Source organism: Gracilinanus agilis, chromosome 3 (genome assembly GCF_016433145.1).
Source record: "Gracilinanus agilis isolate LMUSP501 chromosome 3, AgileGrace, whole genome shotgun sequence".
In the NCBI taxonomy this organism is placed as follows: Eukaryota; Metazoa; Chordata; class Mammalia; order Didelphimorphia; family Didelphidae; genus Gracilinanus; species Gracilinanus agilis.
In genome coordinates, this window is record NC_058132.1 from 761,623 (window position 1) to 773,746 (window position 12,124).

A 12,124-nucleotide genomic window follows, 5' to 3' on the forward strand; every position below is an offset into this window, starting at 1 on the left:
GGGATTAATAGTCTCTACCAAAAATCTCCCACAAGTAGATGACAGCCTTCCTTCTGGATCTCAGGGAATCAGGGTACAAACTCCACTTCCTCTGAGGTCTCCCAGGATCAGTTACAACTTGTCCCAACCACCATGGAGTCTGTCTCAGAGAGAGGCCACACATCCTCCTTCCCCATTACATTTAGAATTCTCCAGCCCTGCTGGCTAGGTCCCCTAAATAATAAGTAATCTTCCTCACAATAGTCACCAGCACCTGAATCTGAATCCAAGTGTCTTATTTCCCCTTATAAGCAGTTTTCTCCACCCACTAGTACTCCCACCTCACATCTCAGGAACCAGTCATAGTTCTTTAATTTGCCTGGCAACGCCAAGAGGGAGTGCTTGTGGAATCAACTTCCTGTCTTGTTGGTTTCAACTTCCTTTCTCTAAGGGTGTGTCTGTACTTGCACATCTCAATGATAAAGGCTGATTGATTACATCATAGGTTGCTGATGGAATAAATTAAAACAAAGGAGGTTAATTCACTTCTCCCATTACTCTGCCACTTCTGCAATTGCTGGGACGTTTGCCCAATCCTTTCCTTCTGGCTCTGTGCTCAGAAACCCCCTCCTTGGCCCTTGAGGTTCCCTCTTTTTGGGTCATATGGCTGAATCAAGGGCAAGTATGAGATGATTCTGCAACTGTGTTTTCAGGAGAGTCTAAGAATTCTTCATCTACCACTGACCTACCTACTGTTATCTCTGGAGTAATTATCAGATCCATCTCCATCTTCTTAGTTCTGCTTTATCTGGCAATGACCCACTCGTTCCCTAGCCCAGCAGAAAAGCAGGGGAAGGTGAAACCAGGTCTAAGAAAGTTGCTCTCCCCCACTCCACTGTCTCCATTGTGGAGCCAACCAAAAACATGGTCTAGCAGCATAATTAGACCTATGTCCATCAGAACTCCATTCTTATCTACATCACAATCTCTGTAAATGTGGCAGGTGTGGGGGATCAGTTATTTGTATTGTTATGATTTAAAATGATGAGGGCTGAGATCAAAAGGAAGAATAGTATTTTAATAAAAGCCATGCTGATAGAGATAAACTGACCACACACCTGTAAGAAAAAACTATTCCAACCTCACCTCTGCCATTTACCTTCCTCTCTCCTCGAGCTCAGGTAACTAAAGAGGAAGTTCCAAGTCACTTTCCCCTAATTTCAAACAGTCCCTCACCTTGAATACGTCATCCAGAACAGGAAACCCATTAGGGATCACGGGAAATGTAGTTCCAAGTATCCCAAGTGATTTTAAATGACACAGTATCAAGGAAGGCCCCATAAGCAAACAAAGAATAAAAACTCCATTTCTTGGAATATGTTGTCCATGTTCACTCTGATCTCTTGGATTCAGTCTTTTCAGGTAACATTTCTTTCTGAGAAGTTTCTCCTGGTCCCTAAAACTCTTTTAAGAGCATTTCTTTCTGATGCCTAGACCTGTTTCTTCCTCAGGCCTCCAAATTCTTCCCCAGGGCTTGAATTCTCTCTAGTAACTACCCATCAACATGGACCTCTTTGGGGTTCCCTTGTCCCACCTCTTCAATACCTGCCTCTTTCCCTCCTTCATCTCCAGGACTCAGACCCTTCTTGTTCAGAGCAGGAAGATTTCCATCAAACCTGGGCAGCCACACTAACTGAAAGTAGAGGTCCCTGTCATCTGAGGAGCTGGCAGCAAATGTCTCTTAAGAAAAAATTCTGTAGGGTACCATTTATAACTGTGAATCTAGATTAGATGGATCTTCCTTAACATAAATTACAATGTATTGTCACTTAAATACATATGTGTTTTCCTATTAGGATGATTATATTCGACCTTGTCAATAATGGGCATAGCATAGACCTTAATGAAAAATAGCCTTAAAAATAGGCTTAAAATTTGATCTGTGATTAAGTTACACTGGTCTCTGAGTGAAATCAGTCCAGAGTGTTAGGCTGATAGATGCATGGTGATTTTCTATGTAACATAATTGAAGTCATTTTACTATCAAGCATTTTATTTCATATTTTAAATCTATGATATCCATGACATTTGGACCTAATCTTAGTACATCTTATGACATTTGAGCGAACTGTTTGACTCTGAGCAAGGTGAGAAATTTATGTGAGTCTATGGTTTCTCTGATGGAGCGAAAGACTGGTGCTCCATGCAAATGGCTTTCCACATTGCTTACATTAATAAGGTTTCTACCCAGTGAGGACTCTCTGGTGTAAAACAAGATGGGAGCTCTGAATGAATGTCTTGATATTGCTTGCATTCATAAGGTTTCTCATTCATGTGGATTCTCTGATGTATAGCGCTAGATTTAAATTAATGTCCAATAACAACAAGTATAAAATTTTAAAACATTTATTAACAATCACTTGAAGTAGAAGACAAAAACAACAAAATTAAAAGCCTGAGGAAAAGCCATGTGAATGAAATTCTCCTGCCTGGCACTCACACCACCTCCACAAACTGCATTCATGGGAAAAGAGCAAGAGGGCAGACCTACAGAAAATATGTCCTCCCTACGTTAGCATATAATGTGAGAAGGAACAAGGGAAGATGGGATAGACAGTTCTGAGGAGCAAAATTCTAATTATACAAGAGCAAGACTAAAGTTCTGACTGAAAGTCTTTCTACGTGGACTGTGTTCTGACATTAACAGTAAAAAAGGAGAGAAATATAGAGAAAGAAAGAGAAGGAAGGTAGTTGATTGCATTGATAATATTTTTCCCAAGCGTGGATTCTCTGATGTAGAGCAACTTCGGATCTCACTTAGAAAGTCTTTCCACATTTCTTATGCAAAAGCCTAAAATTTGGGGGGCAGGAGTTTGAACAAAAGTCAGGAGACTGGTTTCTTAAATGCAAAACACTTAATTTATTAGTAGTACTAGAAAAACAGAAAGGAGGGAAGTGAGAATAATCTTATAACAGCTTATAACTAAAGATCCCAATCCTAACTAAAATATTTAAAAAAAACCCTAAATCCATCTGATTTTGAAGGTAGTATCTTCTGCCAGGCCAAGGCCTGGCCTAGTCTCCTACACTGTATATAATAATATGCCCACTATCTATCCAATAAGGCTGATAAGGCCTTAAATCCATTACTCTGTATCCAACAGTCAGTTAGACACTCTCATTTCCAGCCAGCAAGTCACACACTCCTCAATTCAGGGGACCCAGAGACAAAAAGCCCTTTCCAACTACCTGCAACTTACTAATCTCACTTGACCATACCCTTCTGTCACCAACTTACAAACTGCACAGCAGTGGGTCTCTTACTCAGGAATATTATTCTTCCTTACCTCTTAAATAGAAATAGGGAAAAGCAATGGAAATTCACTTAACACTTGCATTCATAAGGTTTCTCCCCAGTGTGGATTCTCTGATGTGCAGCAAGATGAGAAGACTGACTGAATGTCTTTCCACACTGACTGCATTCATAAGGTTTCTCTCCAGTGTGTATCCTCTGATGTACAGCAAGATGAGAAGACTGACTGAATGTCTTTCCACACTGATCACATTCATAAGGTTTCTCCCCAGTGTGGATTCTCAGATGTGCAGCAAGATGGGAGTTGTCCCTGAATGTCTTTCCACACTAATTGCATTCATAAGGTTTCTCCCCAGTATGGATTCTTCGATGTGCAGCAAGACTGGAGCTGTACCTGAATGTCTTTCCACACTGACTGCATATATAGGGTTTTTCCCCAGTGTGGACTCTGTGATGATAGGCAAGAATGGAGCTATTACTGAATGGCTTCCCACACTGATTGCATTCATAAGGTTTCTCCCCAGTGTGGATTCTCTGATGTACAGCAAGATGAGAAGCCTGACTGAATGTCTTTCCACACTGATTACATTCATAAGGTTTCTCTCCAGTATGGACTCTGATGTACAGCAAGATTGGAGCTCCGACTGAATGTCTTTCCACACTGACTGCATTCATAAGGTTTCTCCCCCATGTGGATTCTCTGATGTGCAGCAAGACTGGAGCTGTACCTGAATGTCTTTCCACACTGACTGCATTCATAAGATTTATCTTCAGTGTGGATTCTCTGATGTGCAGCAAGATATGAGCTGTCCCTAAATGTCTTTCCACACTGACTGCATTCATGATGTTTCTCCCCAGTGTGGATTCTCTGATGTTCAGCAAGACTGGAGCTCTGACTGAATGTTTTTCCACATTGATTGCATTCATAAGGTTTCTCCCCAGTGTGGATTCTCAGATGTGCAGCAAGATGGGAGTTGTCCCTGAATGTCTTTCCACACTGATTGCATTCATAAGGTTTCTCCCCAGTGTGGATTCTTCCATGTGCAGCAAGACTGGAGCTCTACCTGAATGTCTTTCCACACTGACTGCATATATAGGGTTTTTCCCCAGTGTGGATTCTGTGATGATAGGCGGAGTGACTTGACCCAAATCCTAGCATCTAAGACCAAATCTTGTGACTGGGCATGCTCTCGCCATAGTAGAAGACAATTCACTTTCAATTTTTCCTTTTTACTTTCATTTTCATTGCTTATACATTCAATCCTGTCCTCATAATTATGATACCATGGTTTGCATATATACTAAATCTTCCTATTATTTCATGATCTAGGTCATCCTTAAGCATTATATGATTTCCTTCATTTTTTAAATTTTTAAGTTTTTATTTTGAATATTTTCCTCTAGTGACATATTTCATGTTCTTTCCCTCTCCCTGAAATCCTCCTAATCCCCCTTAGCTGAAGCACAATTCCATTGGGTTTTACATGTATCATTGATTAAGACCTATTTCCATATTATTGATATTTGGACTAGTTATTGTTTAGCATCTTCATCCCCAATAATATTGCCATCAGCCCATGTGTTCAAGCAGTTATTTTTCTTCTGTATTTCTCCTCCCACAGTTCTTCCTCTGAATGTGGCTAGTTTTCTTTCTCATAAGTCACTCAGCCTTGCTCTGGATCCTTGCATTGCTGCTAGTGTCTCTGTGTACAATGTTCTCCCGGTTCTGCTCCTTTCACTCTGCATCAGTTCCTGGAGGACATTCCAGTTCACATGGAATTCCTCCAGTTTTTTATTCCTTTGAGCTTAATAATATTCCATCACCAACAGATACTACAATTTATTCAGTCATCCCTCAATTGAAGGATATTCTCTGATTTTCCAATTTTTTGCCACCACAAAGAGCGTGGCTATGAATATTTTGGTACATGTCTTTTTCCTTATGATCTCTTTGGGGTATAAAGCAAGCAGTGCTATGGCTGAATCAAAAGGCAGATAGTCTTTTAATGCCCTTTGAGTATAGTTCCAAATTAGCATCCAGAATGGTTGGATCAATTCATAACTCCACCAGCAATGTATTAATGTCCCAATTTTGCCACATCCCCTTCAACATTCATTATTCTCCCGTTTCCATTTTAGACAATCTGCAAGGTGTGAGATGATACCTCAGAGATGTTTTGATTGGCATTTCTCTAATTATTAGAGATTTGGAACACTTTCTCATGTGCATATTGATAGTTTTGATTTCTTTATCTGAAAATTGCCTATTCATGTCCCTTGCCCATTTATTGATAGGGAGATGTCTTAATTTTTTATACCATTGATTTAGCATATCATATATTTCAGTAATTAGATCTTTGTCTGAGTTTTTTCTTATAAAGATTTTTTCCCCAATTTGTTGCTTCCCTTCTAATTTTGGTAGTACTGGTTTTGTCTATAAAAAAACTTTTTAGTTTAATGTAGTCAAAATTATTTATATTACATTTTGATTCTTTTCAAACTCTTGCTTGGTTTTAAAATCTTCTCTTTCCCATAGATCAGACAGGTATACTATTCTTAGCTCACATAATTTAGTTATACTTTCCTTCTTTATATTCAAGTCACTCACCCATTCTGAGCTTATCTTGGTATAGGGTGTGAGATGTTGATCTAGACACAATTGCTTCCAAATTATTTTCCAATTTTCCCAGAAGTTTTTGTCAAATAGTGGACTTTTGTCCCCAAAACTAGGTTCTTTGGATTTATGGAAGACTGTCTTATTGAGGTCACTAACTCCTAGTCTATTCTACTGATTCTCCCTTCTGCCTCTTAGCCAGTACCACATTCTTTTAAAAATAGCTGCTTTATAGTACAGTTTAAGATCTGGTACTGCTAGACCATGCTCCTTCATATTTTTTTTTCATTATTTCCCTTGCTATTCTTGGTCTTTTGTTCTTCCAAATGAACTTTGTTATAGTTTTTTCTAATTCGGTAAAAAAGTTTTTTGGTAGTTTGATAGGTATGGCACTAAATAAGTAAGTTAATTTGGGTAGAATGGTCATTTTTATTATGTTAACTTATCGTACCCATGAGCACTCAATGGTTTTACAATTGTTAAGATCTAGCTTTAATTGTACGGAAAAGGTTTCATAGTTGTGTTCTTATAATTAATGTCTTGGCAGATAGATTACTAAGTATTTTATATTATCTATTGTAATTTTGAATGGAATTTCTCCAAATAACTTCCTGCTGCAATGTTTTGGAAATGTATAGAAATGCTGATGATTTATGTGCATTTATTTTGTATCCTGCAACTTTGCTAAAGTTGTTGATTATTTCTACAAGCTTCTTAGTTGATTCTCTAGAATTTTTTAAGTAGACCATCATATCATCTGCAAAGAGTGATAGTTTGGTCTCCTCATTGCCTATTTTGATACCTTCAATTTCTTTTTCTTCTCTAATTGCTACTGCTAATGTTTCTAGTACTATGTTGAATAATAGAGGTGATAATGGGCATCCTTGTTTTTCTCCTGATCTTATTGGGAAGGCTTCTAATATATCCCCATTGCATATGATGTTTGTTGATGGTTTTAGGTATATACTGTTTATTATTTCTAGGAAAGGCCCTTCTATTCCTAAACTTTCTAGTGTTTTCAGTAGGAATGGGTGCTGTATTTTGTCAAAGGCTTTTTCAGCATCTATTGAGATAATCATGTGTTTTTTGTTGGTTTGCTTGTTGATGTGGTCAATTATGTGAATGTTGAACCATCCTTGCATTACTGGTATAAATCCCACCTGATCATAGTGTATAACCCTCATGATCAATTACTGGAATCTTTTTGCTAGTATTCTGTTTAAGAATTTTGCATCTCTGTTCATTAAGGAGATTGGTCTGTAGTTTTCTTTCTCTGTTTTTGATCTACCTGGCTTTAGGATCAGTATCATATTTGTGTCATAAAAGGAGTTTGGTAGAACTCCTTCTTTGCTTATTGTGGCAAATGTTTTGTATGGTATTGGAATTAGTTGTTCTTTGAAGGTTTAATAGAATTGACTTGTGAATCCATCAGGAGGCCCTGGGGATTTTTCCTTGGGGAGTTCTTTAATGGCTTGTTCATTTTCTTTTTCTGATATGGGATTATTTAAGTATTCTATTTCTTCTGCTATTAATCTAGGCAATTTATATTTTTATAAATATTAATACGTCACCTAAATTGCTACATTTATTGTCATATAATTGGGCAAAATATATTTTAATGGTTGCCTTGATTTCCTCTTCATTAGAGGTGAGGTCTCCATTTTCATCTTTGATACTGATGATCTGGCTTACTTCTTTCCTTTTTTTAATTAGATTGACCAGTACTTTGTCAATTTTATTGATTTTTTTCAAAGTATAAGCTTCTAGTCTTATTAATTCAATAGTTCTTTTACTTTCAATTTTGTTGATTTCTCCTTGATTTTTATAAACTCTAATTTAGTTTTTAACTGGGGATTTTTAATTTGTTCCATTTCTAGTTTTTTGATTTCCATGCCCAGTAAATTGACCTTTGCCCTGTCTAATTTGTTGTTATATACACTCAATGATATAAATTTCCCTCTGAGTACTACTTTAGTTGCTTCTTACAGATTTTGGTAGGATGTCTCATCATTGTCATTCTCTTCAATGAAATTATTAATTGTTTCTATGACTTGTTCTTTATCTGATTTTGGAGAATCATATTATTTAATTTCCAATTAATTTTTTATTTGCCTGTCCATGTGCCCTTACTGATTATTATTTTTATTGCATTATGATCTGAGAAGGTTACATTTATTATTTATGGTCTTTTGTATTTGTTTGTCATGCCCTAGTACGTGGTCAGTCTTTGGGAATGTACCATGTCCAGCTGAAAAGGTGTGTTCCTTTTTGTCCCTATTTATTTTCTCCACATATCTATTAAATCTAATTTTTCTAGGATTTCATTCACCTCTCATCTATTTCTTATTTACTTTTTGATTTGATTTATCTAGATCTGATAGAGGAACACTTGGATCTCCCACTAGTATGTAAATAGAATTAGCTCATCCTCATTCATTGTTAGACTCTAGCCATCAGAAATAATGTCACCCCACCCAACTTAGAATTAAGTGTGGAGGGGAAGATCAGTTACCCACACTTGACAATAAGTAACAAATCAAGAACAAGGGACTGCCCTTTGGGCAGTCCAAAACAGTGTTGAGGCTACCATTTGTCCACTTGAAATTGAAAGTGGATGCAGGAAGTGACAAAAGATGCTATCTTTTAAATATGATGGGAACTTCCTGTGGAGGCAGTTGGAGCTTTGAACTTGGTGTAGAAGGATCTCTGGTGAGACCTCAGATGGTTTCCCTCTGAATTGTCACATGGGTAAGTTAGGCTGACTTTCTTTCTCTTCCCTTGGTGTTTCTGGAGGCTCTAGCCTCAAGGAGGCCTCTCTAATTGTAAAAGGCCTGTGGCTAGAAGCCTTGTTTAATTATCCTCTGTGTTCCTTTGCTGGGGCCTCTAAATTCTTACCTGGTCTGGACCTCTGGTCCGGGCCAAAGTTTCTCTCTCTATTTCCCTACCTTCAACCTTCCTAATTGTAAATAAACTTCCACAAAAGTCATCCTGACTTGGGTCTATTTTAATTTGGAATCAAATTAATCCAATTCCTGGCGACCATATCTTAAATAACTAGTTTTCTCCTCTTACAAGTGTAGTTTTACTATCTATTTCCTCCTTGAGCTCTGCCAGTTTTTCCTTTAGAAATTTGGATTGTATACCATTTGGTGCATATATGTTGAGTACTGTTATTTCCTCATTATCTATACTGCCTTTTATCAGGATATAATCACCTTCCCTATCTCTTTTAATCAGATCTATTTTTACTTTGGCTTTATCAGAAATCATAATTGTCTCTCCTCCCCTTCTTTTTCTCAGTTGAAGCTCAAAAGATTTTGCTCCAGCCATTGACCTTAACCCTGTGTATGTCCACTTGCCTCATGTGCGTTTCTTGTAGACAACATATGGTAGGATTTTGGTTTCTAATCCGCTCTACTATTTGCTTCTTTTTTATGGGGGAGTTGATCCCATTCACATTCAGGGTTATAATTATCAGCTGTGTGGTCCCTGATGTTTTGGTATCCTCTCATGATTCTGCCTCTTCTTATGCTATTTCCTTTTAAACCAGTGGTTTGTTTTAAATCAGTCCCTCCTCCCTTGGTTTACTACCCTTTCCACCCCCCTCCCTTCCCCTCTTAGCATTTTTAAGGCCTAATGAATTCTCTCCCCCTCTCTTCCCCATCCCTTATGAGATCCCCACTCCCCTTGTTTTATCCTTTCTAACTTTATAGCTTAGGGTTAGATAGAATTTGATATCCCAATGGATTGAGCTACTCTTCCCTCTCAGGATTACTTCCACTGAGAGTAAGGTTTAAGTATTTACTATTAACGTCCTCTTACTCTCCTTCTTATAATAGTATACTTCCCCTCCCCTTCCCATGTCCTCTTTGTGTAATATAGATTATCCTATTTTTCTTATTCCTTCAAGTTACTCCTGGTGCCATCTTCTATCCCCGCTCCCATACTTTCTGCCCCCATATCATCTTAGACCATTTAGTACTCCAACCTCTCCTTATGATTAATTCTTCTAATTACTATAATAGTGAGTACAATTTTTTAGAATTACACATACTATTTCTCCATATAGGAATACAAATGATTTGATCTTATTGACGCCCTTAAAGTAGCAAATTTGAAAATAAGAGTTTTCTTTCTTTCCCCTCTCTTTCTTATTTACCTTTTCATGTTTCTCTTGTTTTTTTGTGGTTGGATATCAAACTTTCCATTTAATCCTAGTCTTTTCTGTGCAAATACTTGGAAATCTTCTATCTTAATGAATGCCCATACTTTCCCCTGGAAGTATATAGTCAGTTTTGATGGGTAGGTGATTCTTGGTTGGAGACCCAATTTTCTTGCGTTTCTGAATATCATGTTCTAAGCCTTGTGGTCTTGTAGTGTGGAGGCTGTCAGATCCAGTGTGACCCTGATTGGTGCTCCTTGATATCTGAATTTTTTCTTTCTGGCTTCTTGTAACATTTTTTTCTTTTACTTGGAAGCTTTTGAATTTGGCAATTATATTCCTGGGGGTTGTCTTTTGAAGGTTTAGTATAAAGGGTGATCTATGGATCCTTTCAATGTCTATTTTGCCCTCTTGTTAAAGAACATCAAGGCAGTTTTTTTGGATAATTTCTTGTAATATGCTTTCCAAATTTCTATTAATTTCTGATTTTTCAGGAAGACCAATAATTCTCAAGTTGTCTCTTCTAGACCTATTTTTCTTGATCTATTTTCTCACTGAGATATTTCATGTTTCTTTCTATTTTGTCAGTGTTTTGACTTTGCTTTATTAATTCTTGCAGAAGAACATTGGCTTCTACTTGCCCAATTCTAGCCTTTAAAGACTGGTTTTCAACTATAATCTTTTGGTTTTCCTTTTCAATCTGGGCTATCTGGCTCTTTATGGCTTCCAGCTGGTCATTTCTGGTCTTCAATTTGCTTATCGTTTCATTTGATTTCTGGGCCTCAATTTCCAATTGCGAAATTCTGCCTTTTAAACTGTTATTTTCTTGCCAGATCTCTTCCATCTTTTTCATGATCTCAGATTTTAACTCTTCAAAATACTGTGACCCATTTTTATTTTTTTGGGAGTGTTTGGATGTCTTTGTTTGTCCTCCTCTGTTTTTTGTTTTTTTTTCCCTATGCAAAAGTTATCAGTGTTAAGAGCTTTTTTCTTGGTCTTTTTGGTGCTTATTTCCTGGACCTTGCTTGGCATCATTATGTTTTCTCAGCCAGAAGTCTGGGTAAGGCAAGCAGGCTCTCTTTGTATGAAGCTAAGGAGCAGTTTTTGCCTGAGGCTACTTTAAGAGTCTCCTAGCTTCCACTGTCTGCTAGGCTAGGCCTCAACTGCCCACGGCCCCTGTCAGCCTCACTCCTGTGCCCAAATTCTGAGCTCCCCAGCCTCGTAGGATCTCTAGCCTAGCTGTTTGCAGGGTCAAGCCCCCATGGTCCTAGTCAGCTGTCCAGAGCCTGGAAATTGGCCCAAACTTGCTTGCTCCTCAACCTTGGGTTTTCCCATCCCACTCCCGTGCCCAAGGTCTGAGCTCTCTAGCCTCCTGGGGTCACAATTTTTGTTCCTCTCAGGGGCATGCTCCTAATGATGCCAGTAAGCTGCCAAGGAGCTAGATTCTGTGCCCTACTTGCTCTAACTCTGGTGCACAGCCTCTCACTGATACTGTGGGTTGGGTTGGGGAGGGTTGACCAGCTCCCATTTTGATGGGAACTATTTCCCCCCCTTATAGTGTGTTAGTGCCCAAATCCCACATACCTTTGATACTACGCTCTATTGTGGGGTCCTTTCTTTCACCTGGATTTGTTTTTTTTTTGTCCTGTGGAGGTACACTATATTGGTAGAGATAGGAGAGAAAGGCTCCCTGCTTGTACTCTGCAGCCATCTTAACCCAGAAGTCCTTATAATTTCCTTCATGATTGCTTTTGAATGTATCTTTTTTTTGGTTGCAGGAACTGAGATCAAATGAAGAAAATCAACATTGGTTTTTTACATTCACCCAAGGATGAAATATTTTGTTCTGTTCCCTACTTCCTGAGAGTAGCCTTTGCTTTTCTTTGAATGCCTCTTTTCCCTACAATAAAATCCTTCTCCAAAATATAATTTAACTAAAGACATGGCATTTTTCTTGTTTAAAAATACATATCGGGAATTCTGGGAAGATGGTGGCATATAAATAGGATCGTTCCAGACCTCCATAAAGCCATTCACCACCAATCAAAGACAAAGG

General features: G+C 38.1%; 1 protein-coding gene and 1 pseudogene across 1 annotated transcript in view; one reads left to right on the forward strand and one right to left on the reverse strand.

Moving 5' to 3' along the window:
• The window catches only part of LOC123239261, a 583,074-nt pseudogene that overhangs the window by 164,019 nt on the left and 406,931 nt on the right, over positions 1–12,124 (forward strand).
• The window catches only part of LOC123242614 (zinc finger protein 665-like), an 84,632-nt gene that overhangs the window by 52,263 nt on the left and 20,245 nt on the right, over positions 1–12,124 (reverse strand). The gene's annotated exons all lie outside the window — the stretch shown is intronic.